The sequence below is a fragment of the Calliphora vicina genome, chromosome 2, assembly GCF_958450345.1.
Source record: "Calliphora vicina chromosome 2, idCalVici1.1, whole genome shotgun sequence".
In the NCBI taxonomy this organism is placed as follows: Eukaryota; Metazoa; Arthropoda; class Insecta; order Diptera; family Calliphoridae; genus Calliphora; species Calliphora vicina.
This window is the reverse complement of record NC_088781.1, coordinates 108715211-108727924: the sequence shown is the minus strand read 5'-3', so window position 1 is coordinate 108727924 and position 12714 is coordinate 108715211.

The following is a 12714-nucleotide window of genomic DNA, read 5'->3' as shown; positions in this document are numbered from 1 at the left end:
ATGATTCGATTATTGTGTTTAGAATAGAGTAATGATTCTTCCAGAAGTCATTGGTTTATGGAATCAATACATTAATAAATTGTTTTTACTCCTTATCAATAAGGTATCTAAATATGAACGTTTAGAATCACACTCTTTCTCTATTGTAAATTTACTATATTGATTGAAATAATTAATCCTGTATGTATACAGGATCATGAAAAACTAATTTCATTTGATGTAGCATCATTATTCACAAGTATTGTTTTCTGCAAAAAAAAATCTTGTTAAAAATTGTTTGTATTGAATATGTTGGACTATTAAATAATAACAGTTGTCTGGCAGCATTATTAACGTGGTTGTTGAATAAACTAATTGAAGTTTATCTACTAACCGCTAGGTGGGAGGCACTCAATATACTTTATTTCATCAATAGATGGAGCCATAGCCCACAATTTGTTTATAAAATTGTAAATTAAAATCAGAAAATTGAGAACGATGGAAAATTGGTTAAATTTTTTATACCCTTCATCTTCGTGAGAAGGTTATATGTATATAAGTTTGTCATTCCGTTTGTAATTTCCACAATATAATTTTCCGACCCTAGTCGATAGCCTAGTCGATTATGCCATGTCCGTCTGTTTGTCTGTCAGTTGAAATCAACTTTCCGAAGCCCCCAAATAATTTATATATACGATTCATACATCAATATCTCCGGAATTCTTCCGGCTCGAGAAAATCGGTCCACAAATGGCTGACAGAAAATACCAAGACAACCTCGAGTTTTGACCTATATCTGGATTACTGAGTCATTAATATAGACAATATGGATATCTAATGATAGATATAGATAGATAACATTTTTAACCTGAATTTTTTTTTTACCAAGTTTTTTTCGTTAAAAATTAAAAACAATATTGAAAAAAAAAATTTAATTTAAAAAAACAATTCCAAAACATTTTTGGAAAAAAAAATAAATTTAGTTTACCTAAAAATATTTAAAATTTTATTTTGAAATATAATTTGGTGAAGGAATATAAAAGATTCTCTTACTTGTTTATGTGCACATTTGTCTGGTTCATCCGAGTTGGTTAATTATAAAGGTTGTTTTTTTAAGCCATATAGAACTTACGAACTTACGAACTGTCAAACGAACTGTCATAGTGTGCTCCCTTTTTGATATTTATCAGTATACTCTGTCAAATCATCATGAAACAACGCTACCAAATTATCCAAACACAATTTTGCGATAAAAGTTAACTGCATATAACAGCGCCTACTAACTCGCTGTTACTATTTATACACACAGTGAAATCTTCTAGTAGTTTCATGAATTATCTATCTGAAAATTGAGATTTTATTACAAAATTATAAATAAGGCCCTTATAAGAGAAGTGAATTCTTTTTACAAAATTTGTATGCAGATCATTGACTAAATAAATAGTTTTTGATTGTTTTTAATAGATAATTTTAAAGATATACAGAGGCAAAGTATTTCAGAATAAGTCTCCATGTAAAAATACGCCTTATTTTGCAAGGTAAAAAATAGTGATGTGAATTTCTCTGTTATTAAGTAGTTTGCTCATTTTATAATAAAGTTATCAATAATATCTGTATGCATATGATTTCTATTTCGCCATCCCAAATCAACACTCCATGACTTAAGGTAGGATCACACGATTGCCGCTATGCACCAATTATTGGTCTATTTTATACGTCAATCGTGTGATTTCACAACTTATTGGCTCATATGTCAAACCACAACAATATTGTGCTTATTTGGCCCAATCAAATGCAACACTGGTGCTGCAATCATGTGAATGCTTGATAGGCAACATGCACCAATAAAAATGTTAAAAATACAACAATATTTATTGTGTTCTAGTGCGGCAATCAAAGAAGACAATTAGCGCCAATATTCATTTTTGTAAAAGAAATATTCTTTCTGTGAGCCACTCTTTGACCCACATACATCTTTTAACATTTCTTTATTAATTTTTTTATACGATAATTAAGGCCGACGCAATTTTCTTTTTTTATTTAACAAATAATTTTTTCACAATTAGATTTTTTTACATTTATGTAAACAAAACAAAATTTAACATCTAGACAACAGCTGTTTCTCTGAGTTGCCGCAAACTAGAACAATCGTGTGACTGGAATGCGACAATTATTGCCACTATATCGCTTTGCGCCAATTAACGACAATCAAATTTATATAAAATGAGGCAATCATGTGACTGCAGAGAATTTGATTGGGACAATTTCTTTATTGGGCCCCAATTCAGCACAATAAAAATTGTATTAAATTGGTGCATTGCGGCAATCGTGTGATCCTACCTTTAGAAGTATAGAATACACCTCGGCCAAAAGACAAATTAAAATTTTGTCTACGATTTTATGAATATTCAAAAGACACTAATGAATTCATTACAATTTATTATTGGCAAATATTATCCATAAATAATTGAAAAATACAACGAAAAGTAAATGACAATCCAAAAATAACTGATTTGCCCTAAATTCTGTCTCAGTCTTACTTATTTTTGTGTGTAAAAAATTATAAATCCCGCAAAATATAATAGAAGGACAATAAATAATTGAATCTATCTTTCAACGGCCAACGACAGACTAGAAAACCAAAGTTGAGTAGCAGCAAATAATATAGAACAAAAACAAAATAAATAAAATCATAAGGATTTATTTGGAAAAATTAGAAAAGAACAACCACATTAAGTATGACAAAATATACTATACGATGGAAAGTTACCCAGATGTTTTACGAAAACAACAACAGCAAAGTTTTTGTTAAGGGAGACATTTGTGGGGAGGGAGTGAACAAAATAAAGAAATTATGAATTAGATATAATAATGATATAAAATCTATGCTGACATGATTTAGCAGAAACTTTTATATTCATATATAAAATTCATAGACCTATAAAAGAAATCAACCTCAAGTGCTAAATTGTAGACACAGAGAGAAAAATCAAACTATAATTATAGCCTACATCATCATAGTGGTAAAGTTATACACATCTTAAAGAATACCGATAGACTCGGAATCACTTTCTGAGTCTATTTAACGATGACCGTCCGTCCGCCCAACAGTCAGCCCGTCCATTAAAAAACTTGTTCGAAAAGTACAGGTCCCAATTTCGAAGATATTCTAATATTGATACTGGAAGAAAACGGTCAATTTTTTCACCTAGTCCCCATACAAATATCCTCCCGAAATGGGACTTTATCTGCCAGAATTTCTTAATTTATAAAGATATCCAAACAAATTTTCCACAAATAAATCACACCTAAAAATTTGAGCGGATCGATTCATAATTGATCATAGCTTCCATGTAAGGTCCATTTCCGAATATTACTTTCACGAGCTGAAAACTCTTAAAAATATTGATCTCTAGGAAAAAAATCAACACAAATAAGTCTAAGAGAGAAATCAAGCGACCAAATTTCATGGCTATCGGACCATAATTCGTAATAGCTTCCATATAAGGCCCACTTCCGAAAATTACTCACGAAAAAAAATTATTGAAATTTTAATAGAATAATGATTAGTGGGTGTTCAGGCCTTATATTGTAAAACGAAATGTTTTTAAATCAGTGGTAAACTTAGAGAGAATATGGATTATAATCACACCCTTTTTGTTTTATATTGATTGTGAATTTTATATTTTAATTGATAGTTTTTATGAACTTAGTATTGCTTGCAAGCAAATAACCGATTATGTTCGGCCTCTGGTGGCTATGAGTGCCGACCACTGTTTCAAATGTAAGAAATTATTTTTTTTTGAATATGACACTAGAGTCTACATTTCGTAGTTCAAAGTCTGCTTTGAAATTAAATGAGGAAGTCCTATTTTGAATTATTATGCGACCCAAAGGCTCTTTTGTGCAACCTTAGATTTTTTCATCCTAAATGATTTAGGCTACGTATAAAGCCAAGTATTTTATTTGGTGAGAGATCAATTAGGTCCCCGGGACCATTTAGTTCTGCAAATTTCCAGCATTGGGCAGTCGCATAGAACATGTTCAGAGGTTTCGGCATGAAGTCCACAAAACCTGCACTGTTCGTTCTCAACGTTACCTAACATAAATTGGTGATAGGTACTTCAAACCACAGTGTCCGGTGAATAATCCAGAAAATATCCTCAAGTCACCTTTTCCGAGCGAAAGCAACGATTGGGATCTACGTCTGGATAAGGTGATGAATCGTTTGGACTGTCTTAGTCCTGGTAGATTACCCGAAAAACGGGCAAATTCCGATTCAACCCAAGAACGAATACGTTCCATAGTGTATCCACGTGGGATGACAAAGAAAGGTTCAGGACCTATAAAGGAACGTCGGGCGCCCCTGTTGGCGTCGAGTTCATTCAAGGATATCCAGCAGTCCATAACAACACCAGACCTCACTTCACATGATAATAAGGCTCTAGAGCAGCCTGACTATCAGACATAACAAATATTCTATTATTCCTTACTCTCCTTCTTAAGCACTAAATAAGGATAGCGTAAATTTCCGCCTGAAATATTGATGGGAAATTGGGACCATATATACCAGCCCTGTTTGAAACCATCAGTAAACCATACTTGATCGGCATTATTTTGCCACCATGTTTGATTTAACCACTCGTCCCTTTCAGGTATAAGGACCCTAAACATCATATTTAACACCAGAGTCCGATATTGTAATACTAGGATCATTTACTATTTTGAATAGTTTAAGGACCACTGGAATAAATCAAATATTTTATTACCCACCATCAGAAATGTTAGGTGTATATTGATTTTGTCATTCCGTTTGTAACATATCGAAATATTGTTTGTAGAATCAAAAAGTCTGGGTTCTCGTATGATTCTAAGATGATCTAGCTATGTCTGTTTGTCTTTTTTGTTTGTATTGCTGGTGGAAACCTTACATAGGTCACAGATGATTATGTAGGAGTCATAGCGATAAAAACCACCTCTATTGTCACCACCATTCGCTGCTCTTCATTTTGTCACTGGGCTTGTGATTGTTCTGCTCTAAGCTGCTTTCGAAGTTGTTGTTCTTTCCTTAGTTATTCAATTACGTATCTTGTTAATCGTTTTATACGATCCCAGTTTACCTCTAAAGCCAACACAGTATCTACGATATTATGCGGTGTTAAACTGCTATCTAGCTGTCTTTCTAGCAGTCCTCATTCTTCTCTAAATTTTTGATACGAATGTGCCATGTTCCGCGTTTTCATCAGTCATCTGATGCAGATTGGATACCTTGGAGAGTCGTTATGTCCTATTAATAACTGTGACAGGTGATAACTGACTTCTCCATGTCTGTGATTTACCGATCTCTCGACATTTTTGATCAATTTGTAAGTCCATCGACCTGCGTTAGAATTTTGCCACCTTCTCTTCAAATTTGGCATAGATATTCTCCTTTCCGTTTGTCGAATATATCTGTACTGCGTCTCTAGATTTCCCTTAGTGATTCAATAAAGTATCTTATAATTCCTTTCATATAAATAATTTTATCGCAGTTTACCTCTGAAACCAACATAGTATCTACGATATTCTGCGGTGTTAAGCTGCTACCTAGCTGCCTTACTAGCCTTCCTCGTTCTTCTAAAAATAAAGGGATACCTTAGTGAGTCATCGTGATAACTCCTCAATCTCCCATGACCTGTTAAGAACTGTGACCGAAAATCCCGTTTTTCATAAATAAGTAGGGGAAATTGTCATTTTTGTGTGCCTTTTTCATGCAATTTGACATTCTATATGCCTGAATATCGCAAAGTGATGTTCAGCAAAGTTGTTAAGCTCAACCCCTGCTACAATATAGTTAATAAAGGAAAACGGTCTTTTTGGTGTGCCTTTTTCATGCATTTTGACATTCTACATGCCCGAATATCGCAAAGTAATGTTCAGCAAAGTTGTTAAGCTCAACTCCTGCTACAATATAGTTAATAAAGGAATACGGTCTTTTTGGTTGGAATCCCGAAACACCGGGTCGGGATTTCGTAATTCTTTACGATATCCCGAACCGCGGGATTTTCAAAAATCAGTCCCGATTAGCATCTCTAACTGTAGCAGGTGGTAACTGACCACTCCATTTATCAGTCTCTCGATATTTAGGATCAATTTGTATGTCCATTGACCTGCAGTAGAATTTTCCAAACTTCTATGCCAATTTGGCATATACATTCTCCTTTCCGTTTGTCGAATATATCTGTACTACATCTCTGGATTTTTGGATTTCTCGTGATGTGATGTTACTTATTGACACACAAACAATTCAATTCACCACAATCAATTCTTCGTATGGGTAACGAAGCTGTTGCAATGCGACGTTCGTTGGTTTCGTCATATATATTCGATGTTGCGAAGAAAACTTTCAAGTCAAAAGTCTTTCCTCCATCGCATAACTTTATTTCCTAACATCAACACAATGCACTGCTTATATAGGAGTATCTCCTATGTGTTGGTTATACAAAAAAAAGTCTCGAAGAAAATCTTACGGAAAATTTATATCATGTATTTCCTGGAAGTACACCTTAATGCTCTCTCCCATATGGGTGAACCATATAAGAGTATCAAGTTTGCAACACGCGAAAGTAGTATTCTGAGACTTTGCCTTGGGCCTCCTATATTTGGCATTATACTCGCCAATGTGTTTACTACATTGGGTGAGTGCCTTTAGGCAGGAATATTCGGTGTGCCGAAATTTAATCTGTTATCGATCAACACACCCAGATATCTGATGGCCTCCGTGGATGCAATTTCACTTCTTCCTACTTGTATATTTATAACCTATTTTCTTCTCCTGTTTCTTACCAACGCCATTTCGGTTTTATGTTTCAAGTTCATATAGTCGAACCATATCCTTATGATGCTAATAGCTTCATTTCCAAATGGGCCGGGCTTGAACGACTACAGCGACATCATCCTCTAAGCCTACAATTTTTACTTGCTCTGGTACTTTAAGGCTAAGCACGCCATCGTACATGATCTTCCATATTAGTAGATCTAGGACCGATCCTTGAGGAACACCCGCCGTAATATATTGGGACTCAGAGCCATTGTCCGCCTCGTACCGTAGAGGGTTCTGTCAGAAATGTAAAATTTCACTACTTTCATCAGACATTCCGGTACTTTCAGTTGCTGGACTGCTTTGATTATGTTATTCCATCTAGCTCAGTTTAAAGAATTATCGATGTCCAATGCAACTATCGCGGAGTAATTTCTTGTACTACCTTTACCTTGGATAGTTTTTTTTCACCGTATCTACTACAAGAGTTATTGCATGAAATGTTGACCTGGCTTTTCGGAATCCAAATTGCATCTGTGAGTTATCCGAGGCTTCTTCTACAGCGTTTAGTAACCTAGTGTATACCACGCTTATTGCATATTGATCCATACGATTCAGGTTCTCCCAAAGTTTTCCATGTTTGGTTATCAGGATAAGTTTTTGGTTTTTCCAAATAGTAAGAAATACACAATCCTTCAAGCAGTTAAGCAGTTATTGAAGAAATTTACAAACTCTCCGCAATCTTCGGGCACAGTTTTAGTATTTCTTCTTCTGTGACTGGTGCAGGGTCAGATGTGTTACTAGTGGAAATCTCTCCTGTATGCGGTTCTCCTTATGGAAAAAGCGTGGTTACTATAGTTACTTATTTGATTTATTTCCTCTTAGTGGTGCCCATGGATTGGAGTCGGCTTCATTACATTATTGTTTAAAACAATTTTGCTTTGCTCTTGCTTATGGCCTTTTGAAGTTTTGTCAGTCTGTCTGTTGAAAACACGATAGGGCCCAAACGAAAGGAATTGTTCAGATATACTCTCCGTTGAGTATTGAAAATAGGAAATATCGGTACATGATTTCACTTAACCCTCATATAAATGTCCCCCGGAATACTGTTTGAGCAGCCGAAAATCAGGCAAATTCTTATTTGATGGAATCGAGAAATTTCCTGACTTCCACTTCTAATATTTTTCTTTCACTGTACAAATGAGAATAAGTAGTATCACAGTTCTACTTATTTAGTTGTAATAGAAGCATCAACAAATGATAAATTATTGAAAGCCATTGTTAATTTGATGACACCCAAAGAAAGAAACACAAAAACGAGCAACAAAAAGAAGGGCCACAAGTCGGATTATCCTGTATTTATGTTTCATTAATGTGGGCTCACAATTTTCAAAGCAGAGGGTGAGTTTTGTTTCGCTTTCACATTCTATTCCTACACTCTAAATACAAAGTTCATTAAAGTAGTAGGATATTTGGAAGGAGAGCCAGTGTATCAGCTAGGATTGTGTGTGAGATTTAATAAAGCAAAGTCATTTAAATTGAAATCATTATGAAATTAATATGACAAATCGATTTGTAATATTTTTATTATCAATTTTATTTGTATAGTTTTCTGTCTGTTCATCCGTTTCTTTTGTTTTGTATATTTTCGGGAATCTTTAATTTGTTTTTAAGTCTATTTTTTCCTTCTTTTGTGTTTTCATTATATTTGGACACAGACAACTTAAGCCTCTTTTGTTGTGGGTCAAACAATTGACGTGTGTCTTCGATTTGTTGAATATTTTATGGTTTGTTTTTGTTTATTATTATGATTGTCATTGTCAGTGAATTATTACCATTTTAATATGATTTTTTTGATCATACATGTTTAATCCTTTTAATGCTGGTGTGAAATTTAATTGAAAATTATTGAAAATAATAATTTAAATTTAAATTAATTTTATGGTAGTTTATGTTTGGAATTTCCCATAGGCAGAGTTTTGAATGTGAGATATTTTTTGGCCAAAGGAAGACTAGTTTTTGAAACGTGTGCTTTGGAATTATTTAAAACTAATTTAAAGATATTTTACAACAATTTAAAATTCGGAATTTAATTTCATAGTTCTTTGCAAGAAAATGTTTGGTTCGAAAAGCCTGACCAACGTCGTTCTCAAAGAAATATGGATAGAAGCCGCCTCTATCCCGAAATCTTTACCAAACAGTGACTTTTTCGGCTTGCATTTACCGCTCTAGGATCTCATGTGGATTGGCATTGTCCCAAAATTCGATAATTTTGTTTGTTGACGGACCCATTCATCCAGAAATGGGCCTCATCGCGTAAACTAGGCGAAACGCGCGGAAGGTTGCCAGAAGACAACAGCCAATTTAATAAAACAATTTTATAATTTGCAAGTGTTGTTGATAGTGGCCATGGTGATTAGAAAAAACAAACTGAATAAATGACAGCTAATTTTACATATGTAGCTTCAACAATAGGCCGCTATCAAGTGTCATAGTTCGAAAGTCCATATTGGAAGACCCTTTATTAAAGGATACTGTGACTGGAATTGGATACAAATCTATTTTAAACGTTGTTTTGTATCCATTCGCTGAAGAAAATATGCTCTTAGCTTGGAGATTCCAGAATTACAATGAATAAAATCGTACCTCTAGGGTTGCAACCGTGTTTGAATCCATGGGATAACATTATAACACGAAGGAAGCTATTTTTCAAAGGAGACTATTGACTCTTTAAAGTTCAATAGAAACCGCTATTATAAAACTAAAGCCAGGTTTTGACCGGATTCCATCTGGTGAAATGGCTATGATATTTCATCCATTCTTCGAAAATATTTGGTACGATGAAAAATTACCAGACGACTGGCTTCAAGGAATCCTTATAAAAATACCTAAAAATGGCACCTTTCGCAATGTAAGAATTATCATGGAATCTCACTGCTTTATATACCATCCTAAGTAGAATAAATGATACAATAGAATAAGGATCAAGCTGTCTTCCGGTCGAACAGGTCGTGTGTTGAATTATCGCTGAACAAGAAGTAGAATGGCAAAGTAATCTGTATCTCACTTTTGACAGCATGTTCCGTTGCAAAATATATGATCTCTTAAGGGACACTGGTATTAACCTCATAAGAGCTCAATATGATAACATTCAATCCAGAGTATTGCACAGTAACCGGCTCTCAGAACCATTTCTTCCGAAATCGGGTGTAAGACAGGGATGCCTACTGTCTCCACTACTCTTTCTGTTTGTTATAGACAATGTCCATGAAAATAGGGATACAACTAATCGACGCGGTATCCAATGGAACTTACCCAGTCATTTCGAGGATTTAGACTACGCTGACGACATCTGTTTTCTGTCCACTAAGCATTTGGATATGCAAACGAAACTTGATGACTTGGTTGTCTAGCTAATTTTGGTCTTAAAATTAACACAGGGAAAATAAAGGCGATGACAATAAGAAGCGCAACAACAACCCTTTCGTCATCGGTCAGGAACAAGGTTTTACAAACCGCTGCTTGCGTTACACTTTGAAAATCTGGTGGCCAAGGGTCAAAACCAATGACGAACTATATAGAAAATGCAACATTTAGGCTATCAAAATTATTATTAGAAGAAGAAAGTGGAAATGGATCAGGCAAACTCTTAAGAAGGATCCAGATGAAATAAGCCACCGAACTCTAGATTGGAATCCACAAGGTAGTAGAAGAATAGGTCGGCCAAAGGCCACATGGAAATTAAGCTTGCTTAAAGACATCGAAAACAGCGAAAGAAGCTGGAATTAAATAAAAGTACTTGCTAATGACCGAATATCATAGAGAAAATTTGTAGAGGCACACAGTGCCTACACAGTGACTTAAGCGGATAGAAGAAGAAGATATTTCGAAGCTAAGCGTTATCAAACCTCTTTAATTAAAATTAGACGGGAGATGAGATAAATCTCTAAAATTTGAAATTAAGCACTGCCCAAAAGATAGGTAACATGGTCGACTTAACCTGGACCAGGAAGTGTTTCTGTGATGCTTTATACCCTTCATCTTCGTGAGTAGGGTATATATAAGTTTGTCATTCCGTTTGTAATTTCTACATTTTATAAAATATATACATATATTCTAATAAAGTATATATATTCTGGATCCTTATAGATAGCGGAGTCGATTAAGCCATGTCCGTCTGTCTGTCTGTCTGTCCGTCTGTTGAAATCAATTTTCTGAAGACCCCAGATATCTTCGGGATCCAAATAATTCTGTCAGACATGCTATTTAAAATCAGCAAAATCGGTCCACAAATGGCTGAGATATGAGGAAAATACCAGGACAACCTCGATTTTTGACCTATTTTTGACCTAAATATATCTGGATAACTAAGTCATTAATATAGACAATATGGATATATAATGATAGATATTTTAAAGACCTTTGCAACGACGTACATAAAACCATAGTAAGTTGGACCTACAATGGGTCAAAATCGGAAAAAATATTTTTTAACCGGATTTTTTAAAATTTAAAAAAAAAATTTTTCCAAAAAATTAAAAAACTGCAAAAAAAAACTATTTTTGTTTATCTAAAAATATTTTAAATTTTTATTTTGAAGTATAATTTGGTGAAGATTTGGAAGATTCGGCACAGCCGAATATAGCTCTCTTACTTGTTTTATAACATTTTGATATAGGAATATTATTATCTACAAATCTCAGGGGCATATATTATATTCAATAATAAAATTTCCCTAGGTTATAGAGGAGGTGTAGTTGAGTTTAAGTTTCGAATTTGGATTTAAAACACAAAAGGGGAGTCTCTATTCGCATAACTGCTTTTAAAAAAATTAAAATCCGTTTTGTTTGCCCCAATATGTTCTAAATATTTTGCTAAGAGAATTTATAGCCCGGACCTTATTACCGTCAATAGAACCAAAGATCTAAAAAATTTAATTTTTGCCCCACTTTAATCCAAATTAAAAATTTAAACTCAGGTACATCTCCTCTATAGGTATGGGCAATTTTATTAAAAATCATTCCACTGAATATAATATCAAATTTAAGAATATTTAATATATAAATAACTACTAGCATTTAATTTAATTAATTAAAAGTTTTTTATTTACTACTTTAATTGTCTGCAACAAATAAAACTCTTTCATGTTCTACATGTACTACGAAAATGTGTTTCTGCTAAACCAAAATAACTTTTATAATTACGAATATTTTAAATTAGTTGTCAGCGTCAGTTGAACTCTCCTAAGTGGGTGATAATAAGTTTTAACCAAAACCATACTACGTTTTAGTAAAAAGCTGAAAAAAATTCAACTTTTCTTGTTTATTTTATAATGCTCCTAAAAATACATAGAACAAGTTGTAGGTTACAATTGTAAACTTGTTTAACATAACCATAAAAAAGTTGAGAGATATTTAAATATAATTACGATGTCATTTCTTTAAAACTTCAGTTGTTATAGAAAACCTCAAACAGCCTCCAGAGATGTGATGGTTTGTCTACTTACTTGTTTTGAGAATGTAACTAACATCTTGTTGTATTTTTAAGACAATTGTCAAATATATTAGACATAAAAATCATAATAATTGTTGTATAGAAGAGAGTTTATGAGAAATGAGATAAGTTCAAATGTTTAAGTTAGAGAGTGGTGTGGTAAATAAAATAAATATTTTGTATAAGGATGACAGCAAAGAGTTTGAAATTGAAAAAAATCATGTTAAAGGAACCTTAGGCAATGGAAACTCTACGAAATATTAACCCTCCGTTAGTCGCAACTGATCTGGTTGATACAAGCAACAATTTTTTATTGTGAATTTTTTTAAACACCCTAAGTTTTAAGCTATTTTTTGATAAAAATATATTTTTACTGCAATTTTATTTTTACTATCTACTAGCTGACCCGACAGACGTTGCCCTGTCCAAATTAAAAAAAATGC